The sequence below is a fragment of the Ranitomeya imitator genome, chromosome 1, assembly GCF_032444005.1.
Source record: "Ranitomeya imitator isolate aRanImi1 chromosome 1, aRanImi1.pri, whole genome shotgun sequence".
NCBI classification, from domain to species: Eukaryota; Metazoa; Chordata; class Amphibia; order Anura; family Dendrobatidae; genus Ranitomeya; species Ranitomeya imitator.
In genome coordinates this window covers 96,984,976-97,003,546 of record NC_091282.1, presented here as the reverse complement: position 1 = coordinate 97,003,546, position 18,571 = coordinate 96,984,976, and the positions used below count along the sequence as shown (strand labels likewise).

The window sequence follows — 18,571 nt, the reverse complement described above, 5'->3', positions numbered from 1 at the left end:
AGGCACGGTGGCAACCCATGGAGGCCGGGGCATGCTAGAGTCCCTATAAACAGCCTCAAGCCACCAGTCATACGGGTTTGTCTTATCCTATATGGGGGACAGAGAGAGAGACATTACATCTGTGAGACCCTTATGTGAAGCCTTAGGCAGTAAGGAACTACAACACTGCATCGCAAGGGGAAGGCTACTGATTTCCACCTGGACAAGGGGATTCTGGACTTGCCTCCGAACCGGCCGGACTCAGCCTGCCCTGTGATCTGGTGCCCTGGACTGTGGATGCTGAAGTCTTCAGTAAAGGTAAAGAGACTGCAACCTTGTGTCCTCGTTCTTCTCTGCACCTCTCACCATCCACCATCTACACAGCAGGAAGCCCTGGGGATATACTTCACCTGTGGGAAGGTATACCATCTAGCTGCCATAACATCACCCCAGCGGACCCCTTAAAGCAGCGTCGGTCACCCTGACAGAAAACCACAGGTGGCATCACGAACATAAACTATTCTTTGAAAGACCTTTCCCTTTTATACGGACGTCCCAGGGCCATGGACCAGGTCAGCCACCGTGACCTCCCCCTGTGAACTGCAGGACCCGGTACCGAGTACCCACAGCCCTTGGGGGGTGATCCATATGACCTTGAAAAAAATTGGTAGCTTTCTGCCTATGCATAGTGTACACAAATTGTTGCCAATCGGTGGAGTGGGCAGGGTTATACAGAGAACTGGTAGCTCTGCAGCAGAGAAAACTGATTTTATGAAAACTGCAGCAAGCAGCCCAATAAGAGATGCATCCCTGGAATTACGGTCTCTGGCCCCACATCATGCTGCTCTTAGATAGGGTAGCAACATTTTGATTACTTTTAAAGGGTATGTCTACAGAAAAGGACTTTTTTTTATTATTGAGATGCTATATATGTGCATAAGTGGCGTAACTGTAAATAAGTAATTTATTCAGTCGCCATGACAGCACAACGAGAGAGGGGATCCGCCCTTCAGGGACAGGAAACCTACAGACATAAAAAGGGCGGCACCTCTCTCCCACGTCAGTTGGTTTCCTGTCCCTGACAACGGAACCTCTTCAGACAGGCCCTGAGAAGAGGGTCGAAGCTATGAAGATATCCCCACTCCTGGCAGGCTGATGCAGGTAGCGGGGGTCCCCTACCTCGGCCTGATCAGGAGGCAGGAAGCACCACACGGCAGGGGGACTGTTAGTGTAGGTGGCGGCAGGAGGAAGCAGCCTCGACCATATAGGCTGGCTTCTATGGTGTCCTGGATAAGGTACCTGGGGAGTGTGTGCTGGGCTGCTGGGTTCCCGGGAGCCAGTCGGTTCCTTGCGGGGGTACGGCGTCGGTCCAGTGAGTGCCCGCTGCCGTCCTGGTCCGCGTGTCTGCTGTGCGCCGCTGCCGCGTCCGGAAGGGGCGTGTCCGGATGATGCGGCAGGCGGCGCGGCCGGGCATGCGCAGTGGCGCCGTTCGCTGGCTAATGGCGGCGCCCAGCTGCGGGGACGATCAGGGCTTCGGGGGAGGGCAGCGCAGTACGAACAATGATCCCAATTAATCGAATGACACCTGGGATTCCCTGCTAACCCCCATCCAGGGCGGTACCTTGGGGGCATTATTTAAGGCTGCAGGCTGGGATGGCTCATGTTCCTTGCCCATTTCATTATGGAGTCACCAGAAGGGACTATCGACAGCCAGCAGCAGCAGCAGCAGTCAGAAAAGCCTCGAAGAAGCTCCCAGCATCGGTCTAGTGGCAGTAGCCGCACTGGTGGAGCTAAGGAGGCTCGAGTTTCTATACCGAAGTCCTCAAGCCGTAAAGATTTGCCGGCTACGAAGGACCCCCCATCTACGGTACCACTCATTACTGGCGGGGTAAGTGATCTTCGTGAAAGTTCACTTAGTGATGATTGTGTTCCCCTTGTTCTTTTCCTCTCTCCTTACTAGGGGAGAAAAAGTTCGTCTAAAGCTAAACATAGGCAGTGTGCTGAATGCGCAGAGCCGCTTCCGGATGGGCATTTGAAAAAGTTATGCAAATCATGTATTCAACGCCTGCTGGAGGAGGAGGCTCCTGATCTAACCTCTACAATAAGAGAGATGGTTAGACAGGAAATCAAAAATTCTGTGAGATCCAGGTCTCGGGAAACGAAGGTTAAAAAATCTTCCCCTTTATCTGATGTGGATTCAGACTCGGGTGAGCTGAGCTCAGGGTCCCTCCCGTTTACTTCTTCCTCTGAAGATCAACAGTCCAGTCAAGCCTGCTTGTCCCTGGATAGGGTTAACCATCTAGTTAAAGCGGTTAACAGCACAATGGGGATAGAGGATACCCAGTCGGAACATTCCATTCAGGATGTTATGTTCAAAGGTATTGAGCGGAAGTCCCGAAGATCCTTTCCAGTGGTTGATAAAATCAAATTACTAATCTCAAAGGAATGGAAGAAACCAGAGAGGAAGGGTTTGCTTCCGCCAGCTTTTAAAAGAAGATATCCTTTTGAGGAGGAGGCTTCATCCTCATGGGATAAAGTTCCGAAACTGGATGCGGCAGTCGCCAAGGCATGCAAAAAAACATCTCTCCCCTTTGACGACTTGGGGAACTTGAAGGATCCATTAGATAGGAAAGCTGATACCTTCCTTAAAGGGGCTTGGGAGACTTCAGCGGGGTCCTTGAGACCAGCTATAGCAGCCACCTGTACAGCCCGGTCCCTGATGGTATGGTTAGGTCACCTCGAAGACCAGCTCAAGGATAAAGTCCCTAGAGCAGAAATATTATCCTCTATGCCTATAATCCAGGATGCAGCAGCTTTCCTTTCGGATGCATCGGCAGACTCGGTCAGGTTGGCCGCCAGGTCCTCGGCGTTATCTAACGCAGCCCGAAGAGCGCTGTGGATAAAATGTTGGCCAGGGGACTTACAGGCCAGAACAAAGTTATGTGGCATTCCCTGTGAAGGAGCTCACTTATTCGGACCGGTCCTAGATGAGCTGTTGGAAAAAGCAGGAGATAATAAAAAACGCTTTCCCTTCCTAGGAAGACCCTTCTACAGACGAGACTATAATAGAGGATGGTCTAACCGCAGAAGGCCATATAGAGAATCTAACAGAGAATCTACCAGATACGACAGCAGCAGAAGGAGGGGTAAAGGATTTATGTTTAATCCCTCACGAGATGTTAAAAAACCGCAATGACTGGCGGACCAGGTGGGGGGTAGGCTTTCGGCCTTCTACCCAGCCTGGGTACGGATTACAAACAATCCATGGATTCTAAGCATTGTGGGGAAAGGCCTAACCTTTGACTTCCACCATACTCCTCGGGACAAATTTATGTTGACACCTGTTCATTCCTCCTCTACAGAACAGTTGGCGCTGGAGTCTGAGGTCCGGGAACTCCAACGGAAGAAAGTTCTAGTCAAAGTCCGTACGGGCGAGGAAGGTAGGGGGTTTTATTCCCCTCTGTTCCTGATCAAAAAACCTGATGGTTCATATCGCACCATTATCAATTTGAAAGGCCTGAACAATTTTTTGTTGATACCCTCCTTCAAAATGGAGTCGGTCAAGACAGCAATAAAATTACTCTTTAACCATTGTTTTATGGTTGTCTTAGATCTCAAAGACGCCTATTACCATGTTCCAATACATGTAGATCATCAGAGGTTTCTTAGGGTGGCGGTTTCACTAGCCGGCACGGTTGAACATTTTCAATATCAGGCACTTCCTTTCGGAGTCGCAATTGCACCTCGGGTGTTCACAAAAATCATGGTGGAGGTTAGGGCGCACTTGCATGAACAGGATATATTAGTAGTCCCATACATGGATGACTTACTAATTGTGGGTCATTCAGAGTCGCATTGCAAAGACCAACTACAGAAGGTCATGAGTGCGTTACACGAGTTGGGCCGGATAATCAATGTCAAAAAGTCGCGTCTTCAGCCCCTAAAAGTACCAGAGTTCCTGGGATATGTTATAGACTCTAGTCAGCAGGAATGTCGCCTGCCGGACGCAAAGGTGGCTAAGGTTAAGCAGTTGGTCACCAGAGCAATAAATAATCCCTTAGTGTCGGTCAGAAGTGCGATGTCGATCTTGGGTTCTCTTATGCCCTGTATCCCGGCGGTTCTCTGGGCACAGTTCCACACAAGGACTCTACAATGGGACGTATTACACAATTCTCGTCGTCTAAGAGCTCACCTCGACAGTAAATTTACACTTTCTGCGGAGACTATACATTCTCTTGGTTGGTGGACACACACTTCGAATCTACGCAGGGGGGTCCCTTGGATAAATCATGTGTCTAGGGTATTGACTACGGACGCTAGCCCCAAGGGGTGGGGGGCTCACTTAGGAGAGGATTGGGTTCAGGGGCTATGGCCTCAGTCTGAACAGGACTCTTCCTCCAACTTGAAAGAGCTGTTGGCGGTAAAACATGCATTAAATAAATTCCTTGTACCCCTACAGGGTCGACACGTCAGGCTATTATCAGACAATCGGGTAACTGTGGCCTACATTAATCGTCAAGGGGGCACACGATCCAGTTCATTGATGGAGGTCGCAAATCATATCTTTCAGGTGGCCGAAGAACATCTTCTCTCCCTGACGGCGCTTCATATAAAAGGAAGTATCAATACCAAAGCCGACTATCTAAGTCGCAACGTGCTCAGACAGGGAGAGTGGTCGCTAAATCCAGCTGTCTTCAATCAAATCATTCAGTTATGGGGTTGTCCAGAGATAAACCTTTTTGCCAGCAAGGGGAAACAAAAAATTACACCAATTCTGCTCCCTAAATCCAAAAGACAACCCATATGCTGTGGACGCTCTGCTGATATCTTGGCACTTCAGGCTCGCATATGCTTTTCCCCCTCTAAATCTAATTCCTTTAGTTCTAAGGAAGATTCGGGAGGACAGGGCCCAGGTAATCTTGATAGCTCCATTTTGGCCCAAGAGGGCTTGGTTTCCTTGGCTGAGGAAGATGTCTGTCTGCCAACCATGGATCCTGCCAGAGCTACCAGATCTGCTCTCCCAAGGGCCGATCCTCCATCCTCAAGTAGCCAACTTTACACCTAGCGGCATGGAACTTGAGAGGTCCTTACTGAGGGGAAAAGGGTTCTCTCAGAATCTGGTAAATACACTCCTTAAAAGTAGGAAACCCTCTACAACGAGCATTTGTTAGAGTGTGGAGAAAATTTCTATCATATTCAGGGGCTCAAATACCAAAAACCATGTATAAACCAGATTCTCGAATTTTTACAAAAAGGCCTAGAGATGGGCTTGGCCACAAGTACTCTTAGAGTTCAGGTGTCAGTGCTGGGGGCATTATATAACCTTAACTTGGCCAGTAATCACTGGATTTCTAGGTTTTTTAAAGCAGTCACTAGATCTAGACCGATTATTAAACAAAGGTTAGTCCCATGGGACCTAAATCTGGTACTCTCTGCCCTAACGCAAGCCCCATTCGAACCCATTGATTCCATCCCTGTAAAAATCCTTTCAGTTAAAACAGCCCTGTTGGTTGCACTCACATCGGCTAGAAGGGTTAGTGATCTGCAGGCACTCTCCAGACATCCACCATACATGCAGGTCAGGGAGGATAGGGTAATATTGAAGCCCGATCCCCTATATCTTCCTAAAGTTGCGTCAAAATTCCACAGAGTACAGGAGGTAGTCCTACCCTCATTTTGCTCTAATCCTGCTAACGATAAGGAACGTAGTTTTCATTCCTTAGATGTAAGAAGATGCCTCCTTAAATATATTGCAGTGACAGATGCCTGGAAAAAAGACAACTCCCTGTTTGTAGCCTATCAAGGGGTGAGAAAGGGTCTTAGAGTATCTAAAAACACTCTAGCCAGGTGGATTAGGGAGGCGATCTCTCTCGCTTATACCGCAGGTGGCAACGAAGTTCCAGATGGTATAAAGGCACACTCCACGCGAGCCATAGCATCTTCCTGGGCGGAGAGGTCAGAAGTATCGATCGAAGACATATGTAAGGCGGCCACATGGACTTCCCCTTCTACCTTTCTTAAACACTACAGGTTAGATCTGGGTAGTTTCTCAGACCTTACGTTTGGGAGAAGAGTGCTGGAAGCTATTATCCCCCCCTAAATCTTTCGTCTCTGAAAGTCTCTCGTTGTGCTGTCATGGCGACTGAATAAATACGTACGCTACTCACCTGGTAGCAGTGTTTTTTCAGGAGCCATGACAGCACCCTTAGATTCCCTACCCTATGTTTTGGATGATTCAACACCCTGTTGGTTTTGGGTTAAATTTTATGTTCACTTGCATAATAAAATATATTTATATATATATATATATATACTGCATCTGTGTTACTAACCATGGTGGTCCTCTCATGCTCTGGAAACAACTGACGTGGGAGAGAGGTGCCGCCCTTTTTATGTCTGTAGGTTTCCTGTCCCTGAAGGGCAGATCCCCTCTCTCGTTGTGCTGTCATGGCTCCTGAAAAAACACTGCTACCAGGTGAGTAGCGTACGTATTTATCTCCTATTGATAAGCTACAGTTACTATCCTAGTTCAGCGCTCCATTCCTAATTCTGCTGGTTATCGCTGGAAGTGGTTAGCAAGCTTGTCTGCAGACGTTTTTTTTGCTCACTCATCTTAAGGGTAATTATGTCACCAAGTCATGTGAATTAGACAATCTGTTAGGAGTGAACCTCCGTTAACTTTACCAGCTGCTCACACGCACATTCGGCAGCGATCTCTGCTGATTCCCCTGTGCACAGGAGCGCTCGGCTGAGTTTTGAGTTTTCATTTATGCTCAACTGATAGTGATACAGTGAACTGGCAGGTTCGGACGACCCTCACTGTGTGTCATGAGACCCTGAGGCTATGTTCCCACAATGAGTATTTTTGATGTTGCCGATTTTCTGCAGCATTTTTTCACCCATTACATAAATTAGGTTACTTGCGCTTTTATTTCATTGCATTTAGTTTTTATGCTTCGTGGGGTTTTTTCTTCTCTTATTTGTAGGTCATTTATTACATAAAGCTACCTTGTTGTTAATACTCTGTTGTTTGACAGTTGACAACTTTATTGATAGTCATGTGCCGATTTATATGTGTTTAGTGCATTTCCGCAGCATGTGCGTTTTCTTTTTTTTTTTTCCCTTCAAATTTTCTTCATCTAATGCAATTCTAAGGGGAGAGTCTGAACATAATTTCTCTTCTGGGTGTCCTGAGTTTTAACATGTTGCGGATTTGAAGAATGCATAGGAGTTAAGGTTAGCTGCTGGCAGAGTCGATGTTGGATGCAGGCAAACTAGACAGTTGCCTAGGACCTCCACTCCCTCAGTGGTGTGCCACTAATATTACACAGCCACTATGGGGCCCATGAGTCAGGGGTACTCGGCTCCATCATACACACCCTCCAACCTCCGAATTGTGCATTCAACTGTATGGGCATCACAGATGCCATTACAGTTGAAAGCAATGATGGAGGATAGAGCATCAGGTGACGCTCCCTCTCCCATAATTCCCTCTCCGCAGCTGGTGAGGTGAGGTCACTTCATCGCACACCGCAGTGTGGAGCTGCTGAGGGATGTGCCACAGAGACCAGAGCAGGGGGGGATGAGGAGAGGTATGTATTTTATTTTTTTTAAATCGTTGACACGTGGTGGCGAGAATACTGGACTATGGGACAGCATTATTCTATATGGGGTGTACATAATACAATATGGGGGCTGCATTATAGTATATATACTATATGGGGGCTGCATTATACTGTATAGAGGACTATGGGGAATGCATTATACTCTATGAAGGACTATGGGCTGTGCATTATTCTATATGGAAGGCAATGGGGTGGGCATTATACTGTATGAAGGACTAAGGGGTGTGCATTATACAGTATGGAGGACTTTGTCTAAAACTGGCCCTGGCTAAGGGAAAAAAAACAGTGGGCATGAGATCTCTATAAATTCCATCCACTTTGCTGGAACTGTAAAACGTTGCGTTTTTGACAACAAAAATATGCACCGTCACAATCTCTCCAAAAACTCTTCTTAGAGGTCAGTTGTAATCTGTGGAGGAGCCAAGCAGCCAATATTCTGTTCCCCTGCAGCGCCTCCACAGGCTACATGAGTCATTACACCACCCTTCCTAATGGGCAGTCTATTGGATGTACAAATGTTTGAGGTTGTCCAGAGAGGTGATCTTTGCAGTTTATTTCTGCTCAGCCTAATATGAGGGTCCTGAGCTGGTGACCCCCCCCCCCCCCCTCTTTTATAGTGACCTTTATATTGAGGCATTTAAGAACAACTTTAATAAATGAGAACTATTCAGTGGGGGATTACAAGTATCATGATGGTAGAGCTAATATAATGGTTACATTATGTAGCCTTTATACAAGCACCACAGATTTTACCATGTGTTCCTCTGCTCTCTTATTCCATGATGTGTACAGTCAGCAATAGGTTAGGCCGGTTTCACATCAGTGGCTCCGGTACGTGAGGTGAGTTTCCTCACGTCCCGGAGACACTGACTCACGTAGACACAATAAAATCAATCTGTCTCTGCATATGTCAGCGTGTTTTCACGGACCATGTGTCCGTTTGGAAAACATGTAGACATGTCAGTGTTTGTGGGAACGCACGGATCACACGGACCCATTAAAGTCAATGGATCCGTGTAAAACACGTACCGCACACGGATGCTGTCCGTGTGCAGTCTGTGTGATGTGCAGGAGACAGTGCTACTGTAAGGGCTGTCCCCCCAGCTTGTGGTGCTGAATCCCCATTCATTTCTTCTCTCCAGCAGCGTTTGCTGGAAAGAAGGAATGAAAAATAATTTTTTTTTTTTTGGTTGTTAAAATAAAGTTCCCGGTAATCTGCCCCCTCCCACCCCCTGTGCGCCCGCCCGCTGGCATTAAAATACCCAGCTCCCTCGGCGCTTCCATCCTCTTAGCGTCGCTGCTTGTCCTGTATTAGCGGTCACACGGTGCCACACATTACAGTGATGAATATGCGGCTCCACCTCCCATAGGGGTGGAGCCGCATATTCATCACTGTAATGTGCGGCACCATGTGACCGCTCATACAGGAAGAGCTGCGACGCTGAGAGGATGGAAGTGCCGAGGGAGCTGGGTAAGTATTTTAATGCCAGCGGGCGGGCGCACATGGGGTGGGGGGGGGGGGACAGATTACCGGGAACTTAATTTTTTTTTTTTTTTTTTTTGGTTGTTAAAATAATTTTTCATTCCTTCTTTCCAGCGAATGCTGCTGGGAAGAAGGAATGAATTCTGGATTCAGCACCCAAAGCAGGGGACAGCGCTTACCTCTAGCGCTGTCTCCTGCACGGTGCGTGTGGTACCCAGTCGGCACACGGCTGCCGCACGTGTGCCACACTGATGTGCCAGGTAAGCACACGGACACGGATAACTCCGGTACCGATATATATTTTTTTTTTCCGGTACTGGAATTATCTGGACGTGTGGGACAGGCCTTAGGCCGGTTTCACATGTCCAGATAATTCCAGTACCGGAAAAAATAGGTACCGGAATTATCCGTGTCCTTGTGCCCCTACGTTTCTGTGGCACATGTGCGGCACACGTGTGCCGCCCGTGTGCCCACTGGGTACCACACGCACCGTGCTGGGTACCACATGTACCAGCATCTGGTGCTGAAGCCGCCATTGATATCTTCCCTGCAGCAGCGTTTGCTGCAGAGAAGATATGAATAATAGTGTTTAAAATAAAGATCTATGTGCCCCCCGCCCTCCCACCCCCTGTGCGCCCCCCCGCTGTTCTGAAAATACTCACCCAGCTCCCTCGTTGGCTGTCGCTGCTTCCTGTTCTGGCAGCATCTTCTCCTGTATGTGGTCACATGGGTCCGCCAATTACCGTAATGAATATGCAGCTCCACCCCTATGGGAGGTGGAGCCACATATTCATTACTGTAAATGAGCGGCCCCACGTGACCGCATACAGGAGAAGATGCGGCCAGAACAGGAAGCGGCGCTGGTGAGGGAACGAGCCGGGTGAGTATTTTCAGAACAGCGGGGGGGGGGGCGCACAGGGGGTGGGAGGGTGGTTGACACATAGATCTTTATTTTAAACACTATTATTCATATCTTCTCTGCAGCAAACGCTGCTGCAGGGTGAGATATGAATTGCGGCTTCAGCACCAGTGGGGGGCACAGCGCTTAATGTAGCGCTGTCTCCTGCACGGCACATGAACTGCACACGGACATGGGTCCGTGTAATACGTGCGCTCCCACGAACACTGACATGTCTCCGTGTTTGGCACACAGAGACACGGTCCGCAAAAAATCAATGACATCTGCACAGATGCATTGATTTTTATGTGTCTACGTGTGTCAGTGTCTCCGGTACGTGAGGAAACTGTCACCTCACGTACCGGAGACGCTGATGTGTGAAACAGGGCTTAGAAGGAGTTTGTGGATAGTCTCTGTCTTGATGTCTGATGGTCACTGGCTGACCCATTGATCTGCTGCAGCTGATCTTGCACTTTAAATAACCAGCCCCTTGAGAGAGCCCACACGAAACGCGCGTCGGGGCTGCTTAGTCTGACTACTTCTAAGGACTAATTTGGCTGAGATCGTCTTTTCAGTGCTAGATTCATATTTTATATAGTTATAGTTCTTTATGGTGTCACAGCCGTGATGGCAATAAATTTATTTTATCCTAATTAAATCCATAGTATTATATTCATCTTATTTTTCTAATATTGTGATAGTGCTGCTATATGGATACATCTATAGTATAATATTGCATCATGGAGTGTGTTATGGTCTCTGTATTCCCGGTCCATATACATTTGTATTAGGGCTCCTTTCCACTTGCGAGGAAAACGGACGAGTGCAATCCGATAAAAAATCGGATTGCACTCGGACCAATGTTATTAAATAGGTGTCTTTTCATTTGTGAAATCGTACTGAGAAAAAAATCGCAGCATGCTTCGTATTGCTGCGATTCTCGGACGAGACTCGCCAATGCAAGTCAATGGGTGCGAGAAAAAAAACGCATGAAATACGGACCATCCGTATTCCATCCGTTTTTTACAGATACCTTACCATTCTGTGGCACAGAACACTGTAAATAGTCCTGTAAATGACTGTATAAAAATAGTTGCAGAGAAAAAAAACAGATTGCATACGGATGTCATACGGATGTAAAAACGGATGGTGCGATTAAAAATCGCATTGCACTCGCATGACAATCGCATATGTTACATCCGTTTTTTCGGTCCAGATTACGGACCGTTTTTTTTTTTTCTCACAAATGGAAAGGGGCCCTTAGTGTCAGACGTTTGTCTTTGCTTTTCACTGCAATTACTGTTGTCCAATTTTTTTTCAATTTTTATAGCATTTCTTGAATTTGATTATTTATAAATAATAAAATATTAATATGTTTTAGATGGGTATTTCTGTACTCCTTGTGTTTTTTTTGTATATAGCTGATCTTGCACTATATGCTGTTTTTTTTCCGGATTAAATAGGTGAGTTTAATCTGAGCGTAAAGTTCGCTATATTTCTCGGATAAGACCCTATTTTGCGCTGATCTCTCTTACAGTTTTCCTTGGATGTGGTCTGTACAGTAACATAGTTACTACCAGTGTTAGAAACTTTCAATGGAAAGTGTCCGTAAACCACAAACTGCATTTCTATCATTGTTTATATAATGACAAGAGATCGACGCCAGAAAATGTCCACACAGCCCAATCCTGCTCAACCCGACCAACCGGTTCTCTACACATTTTACTGCCTCCATTGTTTTTCCTGAAAAGTTTCTTTAATTTGCAAACTTAAGTTTAAAAAAAAAAAAATTGTTGAAGCCAAAAATCAATTAAAATCTGTATCTGATTAATTATTGAGTTAAGTAAGCACTGGGATTTTAGAAATCTAACAGTTTAGTTTATATCACGTGTTCCCTCTCTACCTCCTGTAGTTGATGCAGATTACTCAGCAGTCGCACTCGGCCCTCGCGCACGAAGGATCTCAAGGCTTCCTCTGTCACATACGAACACATTAGTAATAGAAATGGCCTGGTGCAGATTTTGCATTGAAGCCAAGTAGTTGCAAAGTATTGATTATGCCAGAAAACTGGCATAAAATACTTGAAAAAATGTATCGCTATCATTTTCTCAACCATTTTTGAGCAGCTCTGGGAAAACGGATAAATCTGGTGACGAGCCAAGGTAGGGCGGGACCCCCTCAAATTACCGGTACTCAATAGTGGCGGTATTTTTTTACACCAGAAATGTTACTCTAGTATCTGACTGGAGCAGGCCTTCCAGCTAAGCAAACGCCACTAATAAGATGCATCAAATCCATAGAGTGGAGAGTCTGCGTCTTATTAACCCCTTCAAGACCTTGCCCCTTTCCGTTTTTGCGTTCTCGTTTTTCGCTCCTCTCCTTCCCAGAGCCATAACATTTTTATTTTTTCGTCGATATGGCCATGTGAGGGCTTGTTTTTTGCTGGACAAGTTGCACTTTTGAACGACATCATTGGTTTTAGCATGTCATGTACTACAAAATGGGGAAACAATTCCAAGTGTGGTGAAATTGCAAAAAAGTGCAATCCCACACTTGTTTTTTGTCTGGCTTTTTTTGCTATTTTAAATAAATGCTAAAACTAACCAGCCATTATGATTCTCCAGGTCATTACGAGTTCATAGACACCAAACATGTCTTAGTTACGCTTTATCTAAGTGGTAAAAATAAATTCCAAACTTTGTTAAAAAAAATAAAAAATAAAAAATTGTGCCATTTTCCGATACCCGTAGCGTCTCCATTTTTTGTGATCTGGGGTCAGGTGAGGGCTTATATTTTGCGTGCCGGGCTGATGTTTTTAATGATACCATTTTGGTGCAGATACGTTCTTTTGATCACCCGTAATTGCATTTTCATGCAATGTCACGGCGACTAAAAAAACGTAATTCTGTCATTTCGATTTTTTTTTTTTTTCTCACTACGCTGTTTAGCAATCAGGTTAATCCTTTTTTTATTGATAGATCGGGCGATTCTGAACGCTGCGATACCAAATATGTCTAGGTTTGATTATTTTTTTTAAATTTATTTTGAATGGGGCGAAAGGGGGGTGATTTAACCCCTTAATGACAGCCAATACATCTTTTAACTGACCTGAGATATAAGAGAATATCCTCCCCATACAGGTGACAATCCGGCTGCTGTCAGCTGTACACTATAGCTGACAACTTGCTGCATCAGCCACGATCAGTGTTTGCACTGTCCAAATTTGTTTAACCCCTTCGATGCTGCTGTCAATAGTGACTACATCATTATAAATGGTTGAGTGTGAGGGCTTCTTCTTTATCCAAATTGATGCCCTCAGATCATGATTTTGTGGTGCTGATGTTTGCCATGGCAATTCATGACCAAATAGCGGCCTTAGAGTCTGACGGCTGTAGTAATCTGTTCAGAAGTTAGAGACATTTAGGTGGTAAAAATACACATTTTCATTCCTATCATGACACTTTGCATTAATTCCTGTAAAGCACCAGAAGGGTTAACAAACTAGCTGACAGCAGTTTTCAATATGTCAGGGGTTAGGCTGGTTTCACATTTGCGTTTTTTTTTTTTGCGTTTTTTTCCCTATATTTAACATTAAAAACGCATGCGTTTTTTTGCATGCGTTTTGACGCGTTTTTGCAACGCATGCGTTTTTTCTCTGCACGCGTTTTGTTGCAGAAATGCAACATGTAGTAATTTTTGCTGCGTTTTTTTTGCAAAAAAAGTATTGATGTCTATGTAAACGCATGCGTTTTTAAGCACATGCGTTTGCATGCGTTTTTATAGAAAAACGCAAGAAAACACCCTAACCCAAACTCTAACCCTAACCCTAGGGTTAGAGTTTGTGTGTTAGGGTTAGAGTTTGTGTTTTACGGTTAGGGTTAGTTTGGGTTAAGGTTAGAGTTTGTGTTTTAGGGTTAGGGTTAGAGTTTGTGTTTTAGGGTTAGGGTTAGAGTTTGTGTTTTAGGGTTTGAGTTTGGGTTAGGGTTACGGTTAGTTTGTGTTTTAGGGTTAGAGTTTGTGTTTTAGGGTTAGGGTTAGGGTTAGAGTTTGGGTTAGGGTTAGAGTTTGTGTTTTAGGGTTTGAGTTTGGGTTAGGGTTAGGGTTAGAGTTTGGGTTAGGGTTAGGGTTAGAGTTTGTGTTTTAGGGTTAGGGTTAGGGTTAGAGTTTGGGTTAGGGTTAGAGTTTGTGTTTTAGGGTTTGAGTTTGGGTTAGGGTTAGGGTTAGAGTTTGGGTTAGGGTTAGGGTTAGAGTTTGTGTATTAGGGTTAGGGTTAGAGTTTGGGTTAGAGTTTGTGTTTTAGGGTTTGAGTTTGGGTTAGGGTTAGGGTTAGAGTTTGTGTTTTAGGGTTAGAGTTTGTGTTAAGGTTAGGGTTAGAGTTTGGGTTAGGGTTAGAGTTTGTGTTTTAGGGTTAGGGTTAGGGTTAGAGTTTGGGTTAGGGTTAGTTTGTGTTTTAGGGTTAGGGTTAGAGTTTGTGTTTTGGGGTTAGGGTTAGGGTTAGAGTTTGGGTTAGGGTTATAGTTTGTGTTTTAGGGTTAGGGTTAGAGTTTGGGTTAGGGTTAGAGTTTGGGTTAGGGTTAGAGTTTGTGTTTTGGGGTTAGGGTTAGGGTTAGAGTTTGGGTTAGGGTTATAGTTTGTGTTTTAGGGTTAGGGTTAGAGTTTGGGTTAGGGTTATAGTTTGTGTTTTAGGGTTAGGGTTAGAGTTTGGGTTAGGGTTAGAGTTTGTGTGCTAGGGTTAGGGTTAGAGTTTGGGTTAGGGTTAGAGTTTGTGTTTTAGGGTTAGGGTTAGGGTTAGAGTTTGGGTTAGGGTTAGGGTTATAGTTTGTGTTTTAGGGTTAGGGTTAGAGTTTGTGTTTTGGGGTTAGAGTTTGTGTGCTAGGGTTAGGTTAGAGTTTGGGTTAGGGTTAGAGTTTGTGTTTTAGGTTAGGGTTAGAGTTTGGGTTAGGGTTAGAGTTTGGGTTAGGGTTAGTTTTGTGTTTTAGGGTTAGGGTTAGAGTTTGGGTTAGGGTTAGAGTTTGTGTTTTAGGGTTAGGGTTAGAGTTTGGGTTAGGGTTAGAGTTTGTGTTTTAGGGTTAGGGTTAGGGTTAGAGTTTGGGTTAGGGTTAGAGTTTGTTTTAGGGTTAGGGTTAGAGTTTGGGTTAGGGTTATAGTTTGTGTTTTAGGGTTAGGGTTAGAGTTTGTGTTTTAGGGTTAGAGTTTGGGTTAGGGTTAGGGTTAGAGTTTGGGTTAGGGTTAGGGTTAGAGTTTGTGTTTTAGGGTTAGGGTTAGAGTTTGTGTTTTAGGGTTAGGGTTAGGGTTAGAGTTTGGGTTAGGGTTAGTTTGTGTGTTAGGGTTAGAGTTTGTGTTTTAGGGTTAGAGTTTGGGTTAGGGTTAGGGTTAGAGTTTGGGTTAGGGTTAGGGTTAGAGTTTGGGTTTGGGTTAGGGTTAGAGTTTGTGTTTTAGGGTTAGGGTTAGGGTTAGAGTTTGGGTTAGGGTTAGAGTTTGTTTTAGGGTTAGGGTTAGAGTTTGGGTTAGGGTTATAGTTTGTGTTTTAGGGTTAGGGTTAGAGTTTGTGTTTTAGGGTTAGAGTTTGGGTTAGGGTTAGGGTTAGAGTTTGGGTTAGGGTTAGGGTTAGAGTTTGTGTTTTAGGGTTAGGGTTAGAGTTTGTGTTTTAGGGTTAGGGTTAGGGTTAGAGTTTGGGTTAGGGTTAGTTTGTGTGTTAGGGTTAGAGTTTGTGTTTTAGGGTTAGAGTTTGGGTTAGGGTTAGGGTTAGAGTTTGGGTTAGGGTTAGGGTTAGAGTTTGGGTTTGGGTTAGGGTTAGAGTTTGTGTTTTAGGGTTAGGGTTAGGGTTAGAGTTTGGGTTAGGGTTAGTTTGTGTGTTAGGGTTAGAGTTTGTGTTTTGGGGTTAGGGTTAGAGTTTGGGTTAGGGTTAGAGTTTGTGTGCTAGGGTTAGGGTTAGAGTTTGGGTTAGGGTTAGAGTTTGTGTGTTAGGGTTAGGGTTAGGGTTATAGTTTGTGTTTTAGTGTTAGGGTTAGAGTTTGTGTTTTGGGGTTAGAGTTTGTGTGCTAGGGTTAGGGTTAGAGTTTGGGTTAGGGTTAGAGTTTGTGTTTTAGGGTTAGGGTTAGGGTTTGGGTTAGGGTTAGGGTTATAGTTTGTGTTTTAGGGTTAGGGTTAGAGTTTGGGTTAGGGTTAGAGTTTGTGGGTTAGGGTTAGAGTTTGGGTTAGGGTTAGAGTTTGTGGGTTAGGGTTAGGGTTTGGGTTAGAGTTTGTGTTTTAGGGTTAGAGTTTGGGGGTTAGGGTTAGGATCCCTAGGGTTACTAGGGATCCTAAGCCTAACCCTAGGTATTTCTGTTTATAGTGGGTTTTCTAGTTGATTTTGATGATTGGCAGCTGTCACACACTTATCATCATGCGTTTCAAAAACGCAAACGCAGGAAAATGCTTGTAAACGCGTCAAAACGCCGCGCTTGCGTTAAAACATGCAAAAACGCATGCGCCTAAAAAACGCAGCGTTTAAACGCGTTTTTGCACCAAATGCGTTTAAATGCGTTTGCGTTAACGCTGCAGATCAAAACGCAAGTGTGGAACCAGCCTTACTGTTTTTAAAATGGTATCACGTTTGGGGGTTTTCCAATATATAGGACCCCTAAAGTCACTTCAGACATGGATAAGTCCTTAAAAAAAAGAAATTTTGTAAATTTCCTTTAAAATATGAAAAATTGATGCTACATTTTTAAACCTCATAAAATGCTAACAAAATATAATAACATTTTACAAATGGTGCTGATATAAAGCCGACATGTGGGAAATGTTATTTATTAATGGTTTGCTGTGGTATGACCATCTGGATTAAAGAGATAATCATTCAAATTTAGAAAAGTGCAAATTTTTTAACATTTTTCTAAAATTTTTGATACTTTTTATAAATTAACACAAAACATATTGACCTAAATTTACCATTATCATAAAGTATAATGTGTCATGAAAAAACAATCTCAAAATCACTGGCATTTGTTGAAGCGTTGCAGTTATTACCACATAAAGTGACACTGGTCAGATCTAAAAAATTTGGCTCCATCACTAAGGGGTTAAACTTTTATATATTTTTTTCATATTTTTTTTAAATTTTTTTTTTTTTTTTTACTTTTGCCATGCTTCAATAGCCTCCATGGGCGGCTAGAAGCTGGCACAACTGGATCGGCTCAGCTACGTAGCAGCGATCATTAGATCGCTGCTATGTAGCGGAATTTCAGGCTTGCTATGAGCGCCGACTACAGGGTGGCGCTCACAGCAGGCCGGCATCAGTAACCATAGAGGTCTCAAGGACCTCTATGGTTACTATTCTGATGCATCGCTGACCCCCGATCATGTGACGGGGGTCGGCAATGCGCGAATTTCCGGCGGTGCGGCCAGAATTGCCGGTAAAATGCCGCTGTCAGCATTTGACTCATATTATTTTATTTTATTTTTTTAAATCGCATTGCACTCATCTGTTTTAGTCGCCAGTGTGACCCCGGCCTAAAGCTCTGCAAAGCTTCAACGTATCCCACTGATTCTGAGATTTTATTTTTTTTCATGACATATTGTACTTCATGCTAGTGGTAAAATTTATTTGATATAACTTGTGTTTATTTATGAAAAAAATGGAAATTTGGCAAATATTTTGAAAATTTTGCAATTTTCAAAATTTGAATTTTTGTACCCTTAAATCAGAGAGTGGCGACACACAAGATAGTAAATAAATAACATTTCCCACATGTCTACTTTACATCAGCACAATTTTGGAAGCATAATTTTTTTTGGTAGGATGTTATAAGGGTTAAAAGATGATCAGCGATTACTCATTTTTCCAATAAAATTTACAAAACATTTTTTTTTTTTTTTAGACCACCTCACATTTGAAGTGAGTTTGGGGAGTCAATATATCAGAAAATACACAAAAACTGCACCCCTCAAGGTGCCCAAAACCACCTTCAAGAAGTCTAATAATCCTTCAGGTGCTTCACGAGAACTAAAGCAATGTGGAAGGAAAAAAATGAACATTTTACTTTTTTCACAAAAAATTTATGTTGGAACCAATTTTTTTTATTTTATTTTCACAACGGTATCAGGAGAAAATGGATCACAAAATTTGTTGTGCAATTTTTCCTGAGTACGCCAATACCCCAATTTTTTGGGTGGCCGAATTAACAACAATAACCAGCCATTCAGGAACTGGTTTTTGTTTTTTCTTTTGTTTGACATGTTGTAAAAATGATGATAAAATAACTGTATTATTCAGGTAAGTACGATAACAGCGATACCACATTTATATTTTATTTGTTTTTCCGCTTTTACACAATAAAAACTATTTTCTAGAATAAAGAATTGATTTTGCATCGCTTTATTCTGAGAGCTACAACTTTCTTTCTCCATTGATGACGCTGTATGGTGGCTTGTTTCTTGTGGAACAAGATGACCTTTTCAGTGATACCAGTTTTTACTCCATTTCGCTTTCTGATCGTGTTTTATTACACTTTTTGTCCGTGTGTACAATGAAAAAGTTTTTGGACACTTTCTTTCTATTATATGGTGTCCACTGAAGGGGTTAACTATCGGCACTGCGATACC

The 18,571-nt window shown here is 43.9% G+C and overlaps 1 protein-coding gene across 4 annotated transcripts in view; it reads left to right on the top strand.

Annotated features, from left to right (window-relative positions):
- The window catches only part of ELOVL7 (ELOVL fatty acid elongase 7), a 70,686-nt gene that overhangs the window by 31,777 nt on the left and 20,338 nt on the right, over window positions 1-18,571 (top strand). The window contains exon 1 of one of the 4 annotated variants that reach the window (XM_069749078.1): window positions 157-297. The exons of 2 other annotated variants lie outside the window; for them this stretch is intronic. The gene's annotated coding sequence lies outside the window, so the exon portion shown is untranslated. Of the gene's footprint in view, window positions 1-156; window positions 298-6,432; window positions 6,455-18,571 lie in introns of those variants that run through there. One more of the 4 variants, XM_069749052.1, reaches the window with a different exon arrangement.